This window comes from Diabrotica virgifera, chromosome 1 (genome assembly GCF_917563875.1).
Source record: "Diabrotica virgifera virgifera chromosome 1, PGI_DIABVI_V3a".
Taxonomy (NCBI): Eukaryota; Metazoa; Arthropoda; class Insecta; order Coleoptera; family Chrysomelidae; genus Diabrotica; species Diabrotica virgifera.
Window position 1 is genome coordinate 71,466,056 of NC_065443.1, and position 15,770 is coordinate 71,481,825.

The window sequence follows — 15,770 nt, forward strand, 5'->3', positions numbered from 1 at the left end:
TGTGCCCTAGTAGTAAGCCCTACAAAGGACTCCACCATCATAATTACGAGAACAAAAGTTCCATTTATAATGCACGTAGTGAGCGGGGCGGCTGTTTTCACTTCCTACGCTTTTTCACAGGCATGGATTTAGCCCTTTAGAAACTGAGCTACAAAATGATACATGCATATCAGCAATAAAATAACTTGTTTACCCTAATTTGTTATTTGGGGCTTCGTTCCTTTAAATATCCCAAATGTTTGTGTATATTCCAATTAAACTATTATTGCGGTATCATTAGTTAAACACAATGTTTTTAAAACTTTTTTTACCTCTTATTATTTTTTCGATAAGGCACCTACTATCGAGATATGTCTTCTTGTTTAATATGGTTCAAACAACACCTAAAAATTTAAATTATAAATGAATTTTCATATTATGATTACTTACCAGGTCTCTACAATCACAATCGTACTTAACCATATACAAATATGTGGTGCATTTGATAAATTATTATTCAAAATATCTCGATAAAAACTGGCTTTTCGAGAAAGTACTAAAAGGCAAAAAAGTTTTAAAAGCATTGTGTTTAACTACTAGTAGTGCAATCATAATTTAATAGTAACATACACAAACGTTTAGGGGGGTTTAAGGAAACAAAGTCCCAATAAAATTTTTATGGGGTGCACAATGATTTCACTGTTTTTTTAAGATTTTCCTGCCGTAAGAGTGGCACATGTCCATTTTCAATAAAAAATATCAAATATTTTTGGTATATTGGAAAAAATTGATTTTCATTTTGCAAATTCAAAGGGTTGTAACTTTTTTTACGTTCACATTTGCACTAAGGTAAGTTAGGTTCAATCAACCTATTTTTGACCCCAGAATCTGTGGTATAATTATTTATTACCAATCTTTTCGGGACACCCTGTATATTATACTTATTTTTTCAGGCATAGTTTTAATTTAGTTTTATAATATACTAAAAAAATATGGTTGAATCCAAGATGTTCTGTCGTTTTTCTTATAAAATGCCAGGCTGTTCCTTTTTCCTTTTGTCAATACGATTAGAAAGATTAGCGAAATTTTTTGACGCCCTTTACATCACATATAGCACATCAAAGTTTGCATTTCCTCGCCAAACTTCGTCAAATTCAGATTCAGTATTTTCAGATTTCGCGAGTTCTGTATTTGAACAGACTATTTTGCTCCTTGAATAGAACGTAGCACATTCAAAAGCGAGAGATCGGCCGTATTTACCCACTTCCTGTGCCATATTCAATCAAAGTCCTCGTTTAATTCCTACGAATGCTTGTCTAATGGATCCGTACCTATTCCGGAACTCCTGATACAATTTCACTGAAAAAGAAATTTGGATTTTTCGGAAGGTTTTTAGGTAAGAAATCGGAAAGTTATCCATCCGTATCTGTGCAATTAAGTGCACTGGCGGCTTTCACCCTTATATTCTAGAAATAATACACAAATAATGCGCTAGATTGGATTTTCATACACGAATTATGGGAATCGGTACATAGTTTCGGCTCCAATGCTATTTAAATGGAATTCATTTTTTTGAAATCTTGAGAAAACTATTAAGAATTTTTGAAAAAATTTAAACGCAGCATGAAAGATTACGTCCTTACCAAGAGCCTAAATTTCCTGAAAACTTCTAAAATGTTTATTTTAATAAATTACATGGGTAAAAACTAAAAGAAAATGTAGTGTGATTTTAAATTTTAAATATCTCATTAAAAAAAACTTATTATTTTCTAAGGGACTTTCGGCCCTCGATAATAATTTAGTTTTCTTTCTGCGTTTAAATTTTTTAAAAATATTTATTAGTTTTTTCAGGATTTGAAAAAAATTGACACCCTGTCCGTGGTGATATTTTCCAAATCGAATATTCGCTATCTTTGTCATACAACGCACTGAGTCGAATATAATATGGTGACAAAACGGTGACAATTTTAAATATTTGACATGGCATATCTAATATTTTGAGTTGTTGATTAAATAATATTGATAGTGTATTTGATAAATGATTGATTTAAGATGTGAATTTAATAAATAGTTATTTATGTAAAAAGTCAGTAAAGCGACTCTTTATCGAACGAGTCTGATATTATGAGAAGAGCGAGCGTAGCGAGCGAGGCGAGTTACAGACGAGTTCGATAATTAGTCTTTACTGACGTGGTGCAAACAAAATTTTATCGCCAACATATATTTTTTAAATTTAATATCGTCCGAACTACTGGGGTTATAAACGACAACAATGGAATATGCATATTAAAAATAAAAAGAGATGGTAATATTAAGTAAATACATATTTATGTACTAACAAAAAGTATACCTGAAAATGTTGTGATACAATTAAATGTTTTTATTCCTATTTCCGTTAAAAACTGTATGATATTGTTGATATTTGTATTGTCTCTAAGAAGCTCAGATATGTCCCTGGGAAGGTTGAGTTTACTTCTCGTTTGCTGGTATATTTGACAAATCGGTTAAGATATATTTTATTGATATAAAATAATATTTGCCAACATAATTTGATATTGGTTTTACCACTTACTTTCAATTTACAATTTAAGAACTTTTTAAATTTTAGACGTCGTAATAAATTCATGACAGTGATGACAGATCACTTGCAAGATGGCCGCTTTCGATTTTTAATCGATAGCTATAAATATTGAATAATTACTAAATCGGTAAAGTTTTAATTTATTTTATATGAATATAATTACAAAATACTATAGAATTTCACTTCTTGACATAAATTTAATTGATAATATCGCAAATTGCGTACAATATTTTTAAGAATTAAAGTAAATAAATTGTAAGTCCACTCAAATACTCGCCATTTGGTTACTGCCATCGACCACTTACATTCAATCTCGGTTAATTTGAATAATCGCGGCAGGTAAAATAAAATTCTTCTTTTAGTACAATAAAGTGTTACTTTACTGCTGCAAATGAGGGAAAATGAGTACAATAATGAATGGCTTTAGTGACGGTTTGCGATGAAAGTTATTTATTGTTTATTATTTATGGAAGATTCAAGCAGAGAATACACCAGGATATATTCTGTGATCCAAGTATTTTGTTGTTAAAGATGTTCAAAATTTTAAGCGTTCCATAGTAACAATATATTATTAAAAAATCACTTTATCAATTTTCTTCTTTTCTCGATTGAGTGTTAGTTTTTGTTGTACAGTACATAAATTATTACAATCACTGAATACATAGTTAGTAAAAAAAATATCATATTAACAAAAATTATTATATTAATTACCCGAATTAATAATTTAAGATTTAATCATGGCATTGTCAAGTAATGTTTACATATCCACACCAGTGAGAATTTTACTAGGTACACGTAATTTGCCGTGTAAAAACCAAAAAGCAGGGATAAACGTAAAATATTTGCGCCTTTACTTTTACATGCTTTTACATTTTTTTTGTCTGTGAGGCTGAAAATCTTCTACAGACCGTACCAGGTACCTGACGTGTGTTGGATTCGGAGTAAATGGAGTACATCAGAAAGAATTTTCCCCTCTTGAGGTCTTGCCTCCACAGGTATCTGTGTTACAATGCCTACCAACTAAAACCATTCTCGGCTTACGCGCGTGGCACGTCTTTCCAGACCGTTCTCTCGCGAGCGGAGCCTCTATTTCTCTACTCTTTTCTTTTTCTCTCTGTTGCCTATGTTGCTTACGTTTACCCCTGTTGCTTCTCTTTTTTATAATCTCTTTTCTTTTCTTTTCTATTAACTGGTGGACTGCTTGGTGATTGTTTGCTCTTCTCTTGTGAACCATAACCTCAGATTCAACAATTCGCTTGGCGTTATCAAATACATGGGACACTTAGTTATACTCCCAACTCTTTATAATAGGATACATCTCCCAACACACATCTATTGCAAACGACACAATCTGGGACACGAAATGAGGTCACAGATATGAAATCCTAAGTTACAGGAAAGAGGAGGAAGGAGTATAAGAAAAAGACTATCATGGTTGAAACATTTGAGGAACTGGTTTAAATTCAGTTCAATAGTACTCTTCAGAACAACGCTAGATAAAGTATAGCTTCATGATAATATCCATCATTCGACTGAGACACGATAGATAAAGAAGAAGAATATAATTAAGATGTAGAATCTCGATGTCAATTATCTTTGGGTTTTTTTTTCATTCGAAAATCTCAAATTCTTGTATAACAAAACTAGGGATGGCGGTTTTTGAGAAAACACCGGTTTTCGGTTATACCGGTTTTTTTTTGCTTACGGTTTAACCTGGCGGTTATAACCAGCCAAAAAACCGGTTTTCCAAAAACCGGTATTCGGTTTTTTTAATCCAATAGGTTATAATGTAACATTTACACTGCACTTTAGTTTGCGATACTACACTCGACTCGATATCAATATGATCAAAATTATTACTATCGAAAGAATATCAATATCCATATAAATAAAACACAATTTTTAATAAAACCATTTTATTCTATTAATTATTATATTTCTTTATTATTTAGGCACTCCTAAAGTATAACTGGTCGTCATGGGAATTACTTGATTACTTGGATCGAAATAAAATTTGATTTGAGTGAATCCCAAAGATTTGTGAATTTCAGTAGTCAGATGTAGAGAACAGTAAACCAAAATTATTATACTACTGCTCAACAGAGAGCGCTGAAATAATTCATGTTCTATCGTCATTGAATTTATTATGAGAGTAGAATATAATATGCAATTATTGTATTCAATTAATGATGCAAATTTAATTTAAGGTTTAAAAATATAATCCTCTAAAATACCCACCAATTTTCCGCTTCTCCCAAACCCAAAAAATACCGCAACCATTTCAACTTATAAAAAATTTCCCAGACTCTTTCAAATGGGATATAAAAAAATAATATCAACATAAATATTTTACTTAAAAATAAATTGGATAATGCAATTTATCTTTTATTTTTACTACCATCAAAAAAAATTATCATGTATTACTTTTAACACGTTTGTATATTTGTATAATAGCTGCATTTCAACTCATTTAATACTTCCTGTATGGGTGTATCGTTTTGAAAACGTAGGGAAATCCTTGGAGATTCCTATTCGTAATCGGTAATTCGATATTCATCGTCAGAACACTATTTTTGGTAATCAGAAAAAGTCATTCACCCAATTTCAATGTCAAGAGTCATGTGTGAAAAATAGATGATGTTTGCGCCTACTTCAACCAGATCATTTCTTATGTAAATATTATGATTAGAAATAACTTTTCAACGAAATATTATAATAAAACTTAATTATTTCTGGCTGATGTAAGTTTACACTTTCAGTTTGCTTCTGTATTTATAAAACAAAATTTGAATTATGGTTTTGTTTGGAATAATAGCTTGAGAATAATAATTATGAGTGAGATCCAAAATAATACCTAACCTAATTCTAGTCAGCGTAAAAACCTAATAACCGGTTTTTACTTTAAAAATAAAAAACTGGTTATAACCGGAACAAAAAAAACAACCGGTAAAACCGGTTATTGCTAAGTAAAAAAACGGTTTTACGTTAAAACCGGTAGATTTTCCCATCCCTAAACAAAACTCACAATTTCATTACACTCGTATGCCTGTTTAAGCCATTTCTGCAGAAGCTGGTTTCAGGAAACAGTGTTTGTGTATTTTTATGTATTTAAAAACTTTGTAAACATACTTTTCCTGATACCAATGCTCTCTTAAATCCGTCTAAACCACGTTTACCCTCCATTTCACGCATAAAAAAAATAACCGCACGGTTAGTAGGTAAAATAAAGTATTAAAATACGCGCAATACTAAGAAGAGAGGACAAAAATTTCGCCACTAAGCGACAAGACCGTCTGCAGACGGCTTTCATTAAATGCACGGTATTTCAACTCCACTGCTTATTTTCTCTACACAAAGTAGTAAATCAATAAATATACATAATACCTACTCACCACAAAATTTTTCGTATTTATTTCTCAACTAGAAAGTAATTTTTTAAGAATTTTTGTTCTTGTCCACAACACAAATAGTTTTAGCGTCTGAATCATAGGACTGTTTCAACATAAATGATAGTACTGCTTGTTTCGTATTTTCAGTACCTACAAATGGCTTCGTAGTTCAGCTCAATCACACATGTGATTGAAAAAATACTTAGATTAGAGTAAAAACCATCTCAAAACGATAAAGACCGTCTCGATTAAAGGGTTACGACTGATTTATGGGTTGCATTACAGAATATGTAATTAAATTTAGTATACTAAAAAATATTCAACTAATAGCAATACCTAGTAATAAAAATGAACAACACCTATTATACAAATACATCGAATATATTGAATTACACATAATATTCTACCGAGATTTAAATAGAACAGTAACTATTGATCACATTTTCAATCAGAGTGATTGAGTATTAGTAAAGTTAAAATTGAAAATTACATAACAGTAGGAATTTGGAATTTTAATTATTTCCCTACTCAATTGATTAATTACAAATTTCATGACTACGCAGTCGAATGATATGTGAATTAACACTGAATTACATTTAAAGGTTAGTTTAAAATTGAAATATTTACAAAAATATAATTAGAACCAATGAATAGCACTGTTTTAAAAGCTACATTAACGTTGCATTAACAAGTGGTGCACAAAACAAATACAAAATGAAAATAAATTTAGGCCATTATATGTTGGAAATAAATAATAAATTTATTTTATTAATATACAGGGTGAGTTTTTAGTGCGGGATCGGTCGATAATTCCATTATGGTATAGAATATCGAAAAAAGTTATTTAGAAAAAATGTAGGCAATGATATTCTCTAGGCTTAGAAAATATGTCCATTTCTACAGGGTGATCAATAACTGAGTGGTATATCAAACATATAATTTTTTAAATGGGACACCCTATATATTTTTTCATATTTATGTTCCTCTCATAATTTTTGTCTATATAATATAGAGTTTTGCATTACTACACAAAGTATTTAACAAGTTATGACCATTTTTATTCCGAAATCGCTATGAGATTAACACCATGTATATAAAGAAGTAATTCGTAAACAATAATTTGTTTTACATAATAAGATAAACAATATACTGTAGTTTTTAAGTTAAGTTTAATTGAAATCATTGACGAATATTTTTATACAGGGTGAACTACAACACCAAATTACGATTTTCTCAATTTTTTTAAATGGATCACCCTATATTTTATTTTTTCAAAATTATGTATTTATGATACTCTTTCATTTTTATATAGCATTCCCTATACCTAAACTCATTACTTTCTGAGATATTTTAAGTTGTCTTCAAATTTCGGGAATACATTCAATTTTTCTAGTAGAAATAAGTTAGTATTGAGTGATTATTAAACAAAATTATTTTTATTCAATAAATAACTAACACAAAATATAAACCATAACAATATGCAGTGAATGTACCAATAAGTGTGATATTAAGAAATTATCATATTTCCCTAATATACAAGAATCGTATAGTTCCTACAAAAAAAAATTTGTCTTGTATATAATAATATAACAAGATTATTTTTATTCAATAAATAACTCACATAAAACATAAATCAAAACAATATACAACTGATGTAACAGTTTTTAGATTGTTATATCAACAGTATTCTAAGCCAAGAAGTTTTTAGTAAAACATTCAATGTTATAAGCACTTTTAAACTACAAAACAAAATTACGATTTTCTCAATTTTTTAAATAAATCACCCTATATTTTATTTTTTAGGAATGTTGTATTTACGACACTCTTTCATTTTAATATAGCACCTATTATACCTAAACTTCTTAGTTTCTGAGATATTTTTAGTTTTCTTCATTTGCCGGAAATACATTCAATTTTTAATAAGTAGAAATAACTTAACAAATAAGTATTGTGTAATAATATAACAAATATTTGCATTCCATGAATTTCTAACAAAATATATAAATCATAACAATATTTAATGAATGTACCAATTAATGTGATGTTAAGGATATAATATAAGTCCTAAGCAAATGTTGAAAATGTCCACGCTCAACGTCTATGCAATTTTGTAACCGATATTCAAATGACCGAGCCACATTTCTTAACATTTTTGTAAGTTAATATTATTAAAAGCTCCTCTTATTCTATTTTTCATATCATCAGACGTTGTTGGGTGCTTCTGGTATACAAGGTGTTTTATATAGCCCCACATGAAAAAATCAGTTTTGGAAGAACTGAAGCACCGTCGTGTAAAAACCTCAACCGTCAAAAAAAATGTGGGAAAATAAAATGTTCGCAAACAATAGCACCTTTAACAATTATAGATCACCTAGTTTGACTACAAGTGTTAACAAAGTAGGGATTTCTTGATGCATATTAATGAAAATTGGTATGAAAATTATAATATTAATAACTGCGCGTCACAATCTGCAATTAGGAATGTGTTACCTACTAAAAACTTCTAGGCTTACTATACGGTTGATATAACAACCTAAAAACTGTTACATCAGTTGTATATTGTTTTGATTTATGTTTTGTGTGAGGTGTTTATTAAATAAAAATAATCTTGTTATATTACTCCACACAAGACATATTTTTTTGTAAGAATTTTACGATTCTTGTATATTATGGAAATATGATAATTCCTTAATATCAAAATTATTGATAAATTTATTGCATATTGTTATGTTTTATATTTTGTGTTAGGTATTTCCTGAACTAAAATAATTTTTTTATATTATCACTATCACTCAATACTATCTTATGTATTTTTAGTAGAAAAATTGAATGTATTCCCGAAATTTGAAGTAAACTGAAAATATCTCGAAAATTGATGAGTTTAGATATAGGGAATGCTATATAAAAATGAAAGAATATCATAAGTACAATATTTCTGAAAAATAAAATATAGGGTGATCCATTTAAAAAAATTGAGAAAATCGTAATTTGGTTTTGTAGTTCACCCTGTATACAAATATTCGTCAATGATTTCAGTTAAACTTAATTTAAAAACTATAGAACATTGTTTATCTTAGTATATAAAACAAATTATTGTTTATGAATTACTTCTTTATATACATGGTGTTAATCTCATAGGGATTTCGAAATAAAAATGGTCATAACTTATTAAATACTCTGTATAGTAATGCAAAACCATATCATATGAACAGGAATTATGAGAGGAATATAAATATGAAAAAATATATAGGGTGTTCCATTTAAAAAATTGTAAGTTTGATATACCATGCAGTTATTGATCACCCTGTAGAAATGGACATATTTTCCAAGCCTAGAGAATATCATTGCCTACATTTTTTCTAAATAACTTTTTTCGATATTCTATACCATAATGGAATTATCGACCGATCCCGCACTAAAAACTCACCCTGTATGTTTTTTGTTATTTTTCGAAAAAGTTATTAGTTTTAGAGTTATAAGTGAATTAAAATTCGAAAATCGCAGCTTCGGATTTTGAATCGCTTACATCTTTAAAACTATTAACTTTTGAGAAAAATCTCAAGAAACCTCTTTTATTTAGAATGTCCCAAAGAATCTAAATAATATATTTTTCGGAGGAAAATAGGAGATTTTTTAAATAGAGCGCCCCGCACCGGCAAAAAAATCGGATGGACAAGCATAATTAACAATTAAATAACAACAGTGTAAATTGAAGTTAGACCCGATCAGTCTTCAGAATCTTAAAAACCGATGTTTATACTAGAATTTAAGTACTTGGCAACCTCAAAAATACTAATTTAAATTTAGTTTTTAAGCCTTGAAAATTTCGCATTTTTCAGATTTTAAATCGCCTATAACTCGAAAACTATCAATTTTTGAGAAAAATTAAAAGATACTTTTAGTATTTATAATAACCCAAAAAAACCTCTTTCGGCTCAAAAAAGGTGATATTTTGTATTTGTTTAAAAAAATTCTGCCCAAATATTTCGGCCGGCACCCTTCATATTTGTTTAAATGGAACATTTTTGAATAGGAATCCGCAAAGAAACCGAATTATAAATTGCTTCAGACGGGACCGGTCTCACCACATGGACTATGGCACATATTGACCTTGAGCAAATATATGTTATCGAAAACATCTTTGTTTAGCGGTCAATAATAAGAATGAGCTGAATATGTGAAGTAGTCCAGGGTGCATCTGTTTTGAGATGGACGTTGAGAGGTGACATATTTTTTTGCAAAAATTGCTTGGAATTAAGTCATATAATAATAGTCCGGAACATTGTTTGAATAATCAAAATGTCAAAAAATAAAGAAAAAATTCGATTTTTTTCTTGGTTTTTTGATTATAACTTTAAAAATATTCACTTCCGAGAAAAGTTGCACTGACATCATAGTTGGAGAATTAAATTTCCTACAATATAGGAATGGTTAAAAAATTGTCATCCTTGTTGCAAAATAGCAATAATTCCGAAAAAAAAACATAAAAAAACAGGTATTCGCATTTTACGTTTTGCAACAATTTCTGCTACACGTAGGACCTTCATATTTTACCAAAAAATACTATATAATATAGTAAAATAATACGGTAAATTTTATTAACATCGGTTTAATAGATTTTGCAAAATAAATTTTGCAATCCAGCTTTAGCAAAAAAAATCCTTTTTTCAAAATGTTGCACGACTGAAAATAAAGCAGATAGCAAGTTGAATTTTTGAATTTTTACACATATAGAAGAATAGTGTACCTTTCAAGTGCAATTTGTAAAATTAAAATAGGTTAACTAATACGGCGTCAGGAATTTCTTTAAATAAACATTTTTTTTTAGTGCTACGCACAGGACAGCGTTGTTCGATCCAAACAAGTTGATTTCCACCAAAATTTCTTCCAATCTTTATCTAATGTATTATTTTCTTACTCTATATTATGTTGTATTTTAATATTTTAATTCCACAAAAATAAAAGTAATTAGACTATTGTTTGTGATATATTGTTTAAGCAAGATAATAAAATTTTATTCTCCAAGCTAGAATATATGAACAAAGACAGTTTTTGCCAAAAAAAGTGTTATTTCAAAGGACAGAGTATGTGTTTTTATTTTGCAATAAACAAATTTATTTATTTACATCGAAAAGTACTAAAAACTAAAATTTATCAATCATTATCAAAGGTCATTGGAATGCCCAATCAAATCAAACCTCCTGCGCGTAGCACCAAAAACTAATGTTTATTTAAAAAAATTTCTGACGCCGTGGTAATTAACAAATTTTAATATTGCAACTTGCAAATAAAAGGAACAGTATTCTTCTATACGTAAATAAAAGCGTTTAAAAAAATTCAACTTACCATCTGCTTTATTTTCAATCCTGCAACATTTTGAAAAGAATAATTTTTTTTGCGAAAGCTGGATTGCAAAATTTATTTTGCAAAATCTATTAAACTGATCTTAATGAAATTAACACTGTCCTTTTACTATATCATATAGTTTTTCTGCATGAAATATTAAGGTTTTAAGTTTAGCACAAATGGTTGAAAAACGTAAAATGCGAATACTTGTTTTATTTTGTTTTTTTTTTTTCGAAATTATTGCTATTTTGCAACAAGCGTGGCAATTTTTAAAATTTTTAGCTGATTCTATATTGTAGGAAATTTAATTACACAACTTTTATGTTAGTACAACTTTTCTCGCAAATGAATACTTTTAAAGTTATAATCAAAAAACGAAGAAAAAAATCGAATTTTTCCTTCATTTTTTGACATTTTGATTATTTAAACAATGTTCCGGACTTTTTGAGTGGGAGGATAATTCAAATATTATTATATGAGTTATTTTCAAGTAATTTCTGCAAAAAAATATGAGTCACCTCTTAACATCCAAATGTACTAATATTTTTACAGATGAGCCTTGGTCTAAAGGTGGTGAAAGATAATATGTATAAGGTAGTAACTACTAATGTTAGGAAAGGTGTGAAAGAGAGACTGATTTTTTTAAGTAGGATTGAATTAAAGCTGAACACGAATTTTAATAAATTTAAATCAAATCATAAATGTCTAATCAGCTCAGATATCAAACCTGCACAAGTTTAAGCAGAATTACTAGTTATAAATAAAATTATACAGTGAGCACGTAAAGGTTGGAATAAATTTATTTTCTCGAGAATGGACGATTTTGGAAAAAAATCCCGAAACAGGTCAATTTTTATTTTTAAATTGCGACTTTTTGGCATATCTATCATACTAGTAACGTCACCCATCTGGACGTGATGACGTCATCTATAAATTTTTTAAATGCGAATAGGGATTGTGTGATAACTCATTTGAAAGGTAATTCAATTCTCTATTCAGTAATATAAACATTAACATATTTATTTATACAGAGTGTCAAAAAAAATTTTAATTAAATTTATTGACATAAGAAGAAGAATGTGTGGAATTTATTTAACTCAAAATACATTTTACTGCTATCAGAAAACAGGGAATAATGTTTATTTGACAAATAAATATTGTTTTTTGCTTAAATTCAATATTAAAGCCGCCACCCATCTTCCTCTTGACAGTTTGAACATTTAATTTAAGCGAAAAGCAATGAATATTTTTCAAATAAACATTTTTTTCTGTTTTCTGAGGGCAATAAAATGTATTTTGGACTAAATAAATTACATGCATTCTTCTTTTTATGTCAATAAATTTAATTTAAAAAAAAGACTTTTTGGACACCCTGTATAAATATTTATGTAAGTGTTTATATTACTGAATAGAGAATTGAATTATCTTTCAAATGAGCGGTCACACGACCCCTATTTCCATTTAAAAAAATCATCGATGACGTCATCACGCCTAGATGAGTGACGTCACTAGTATGATATATATGCCAAAAAGCCGTAATTTAAAAATAAAAATTGACCTGTTTTGGGATTTTTTTCCAAAATTGTCCATTCTCGAAAAAATGAATTTATTCCAAACTTTACGTGCTCACTGTATAATCTGTTATACCGGAGAGTCACAAATTCCCATTAAAATTACATATTATTTCATCTATTTTAATTGTGGTTCATAGTTGTTGCTGAAATTTAAAATCCACAAAGACATTAATTTTGGAGTGACGTATTGAAATAGAAGTAGGTTGAATGCTCGAATATATAGAATTTATAGAAATTAAAGGCAGGTTTCGAGCAACTAGTTTATTAAATCTGGGCCAAGAATATTTTCGCTAACTTAGCATCATCAGGGCATTTCGACAAATTAGGAAGATATCCCAGCAAAATGCAACATTGGCTATAATTTTAAAAATTTGAACTTTGTTCTTTTATTTTGACTTGCTAAGATGTAGCATAATTTTTAGTTAATTAATTTTGATCTGTTTGTCCTTTGTCCAGTGTATGTTATATGTACTTATTAGCTTCAAATTTTTAAAATTTTTTGCCAATGTTGCACTTTGCTGGGATATCTTCGTAATTTGACGAAATGCCCCTGATGATGCTATGTTAAGGAAAGTGTACTTGGGCCAGATTTAATAAACTAGATGCTCGAAACCTGTCTTTTATTCCTAGAGATTACTTATTAAAATGCCAAACAAACCAGCTGTATATGAAGATATACAATAAACAAAATTGGAAATTTCCTAGGTGTTATACATCAGAACAACTTATATAGGCAATCTGAGCATGGGACAGAAGTCTGAAGATGCACTAAACCATTCAACTCGAAGATCCTTCAAAGGATCCAATAAAAATCACTCAGAATTATACCTACTACCCGCTAGTACCTATGTACCTATTCTTCACAATGCGATGATAATCGAATACTAAGATTGATGTCTCATGTCCTGAAAACTTTTCTCAGAATAATCCATAAACAAATTTACAAGAAGTGTAGGTTCCAGATGAGTGATACTCAGTTCGGATTTCCAAACGGATTAGGAACACGAGAAGATATTTTTGCCTTAAATGTCAAACCTGCGAATTATCTCAGAACTATATTGGCATCAAACAGCATCAATTGAAATAGAGCACACAACATCCGAAGATATACAAATCCGACGAGGAGTGCGACAGGGTTACGTCTTTTCACCGCTATTATTTAATATATATTCGGAGTCTATATTCAGAGAAGCATTAGACGGGGAGTAAGGTGGAATCAAGATTAACATCAGGTACGCCGAAGATGCTGTCCTAATAGCAAGCAACGCACAAGAACTACAAAATATAATAAATGTGGTAGTTCGTCATAGTGAAATGTTTGGTTTACACTTAAACATTTGCAAAACTAAAATTTTAGTATTCTCAAAGACACCAATAAACGTATATTTTTATGCTAAGGGACAAATAATTTAGCACGTGTAACCCAAAACAAGAAATCTTTTCAAGAATCGAACAAGCGAGAGAAACACATATGAACAGGAAAACATTTTTTACAAGATCAGACTTTAGTCTGGAGCTCAGAATCCGAATGATCAGATGTTATGTGTTTTCTGTATATCTGTGTGGCTGTGAAAATTGGCTAATGGACTCTGAAACCGAAAAGAGAATACATGGATGCCTTTAACATGTATATGTTACCAGCCAAAAACGATTTCAGGACAAACTAGTTTGGCCTAGGTCAATGTAGTTTATCCTGATATAAATACACACACTTCAGGCCAAACTAGTTTATCCTGATATAAAGACGCACACTTCAGGCCAAACTAGTTTATCCTGAGGTGTATGTTTTTATATCAGGATAAACTAGTTTAGCCTAGTCTAAACCAATTTAATCTAGACGAAAGTAATTGATTACAGATTGGTTGCTGATTTAAACGTAATTTTAGACACTATTAAGAGTTGTAAGACTTTTATGTATTTAGGGGAAAATGATAAACCGAGATGGCACTTGTATGAAAGATATAGAAATGAAAATAGTACGGAGGAAACAAGCCACGAAAGCACTTCCTGGAGTGATATGGAAAAACACTCTAACTAAAGAAAATAAAAAAGGATTTTTCAGAGCATAGTGCTGATTATTACCCTACAAGAGCGGAATAATGGCCAGTGACAACAATAATACGAAATAAAATACGAACAGTTGAATTGGAGTTTATGAGAAAATGTCTACAAATTATATCTGGGTAGGATAGAATAAGAACAGAGGAAATATGAAACAGAATAGAAGTAGAATGATCAATTACAAAAAAGTTGTGGTAGTAAAGGAGCGGAAGACTTGCTGTGAGATGGAAAACTCACATACGAAATGCTATGATAGATAGACATCTCAGATATGTTATTTTAGAGGTTTATAATGATAATTTCCACCTCCACTAGTTTCATCTCGTTTTGTTTTACAATGTATTATGATTTCCATCTTTTGAGCTATTTGGCCGGTTATTAGCGCTCTCATCACTGTATATTATTCTGATATATTCTCTGCTTGGATCTTCCACAAATAAAACACAATAAATAACTTTTTATTAAGTTCACATCTTAAATCAATTATTTATCAAATACACTGTATTACATATATCAATATTATTTAATCAACAACTCAGATTATTTCCGACGCCATGTCAAATAATTAAAATTGTCAGTGATTATCACTGTCGGACTGCAATATGCTGACAATATTCTATTCGACTGAGTGGGTTGTAAAACAAAGATAGATTTGGAAAATATTACCACGGTTATTGTGTTCATTTTTTTCGAATCCTGAAAATATTTTAAAAATATTTTTGAAATATTTTTGAAAAATTTAAACGCAGAATGAAAGGGCAGAATGAAATATTACCGAGGGCCGAAAGTCCCTTAGAATAATTAAGAAGTTTATTTTTAATAAACATTTGAAATTAAAAA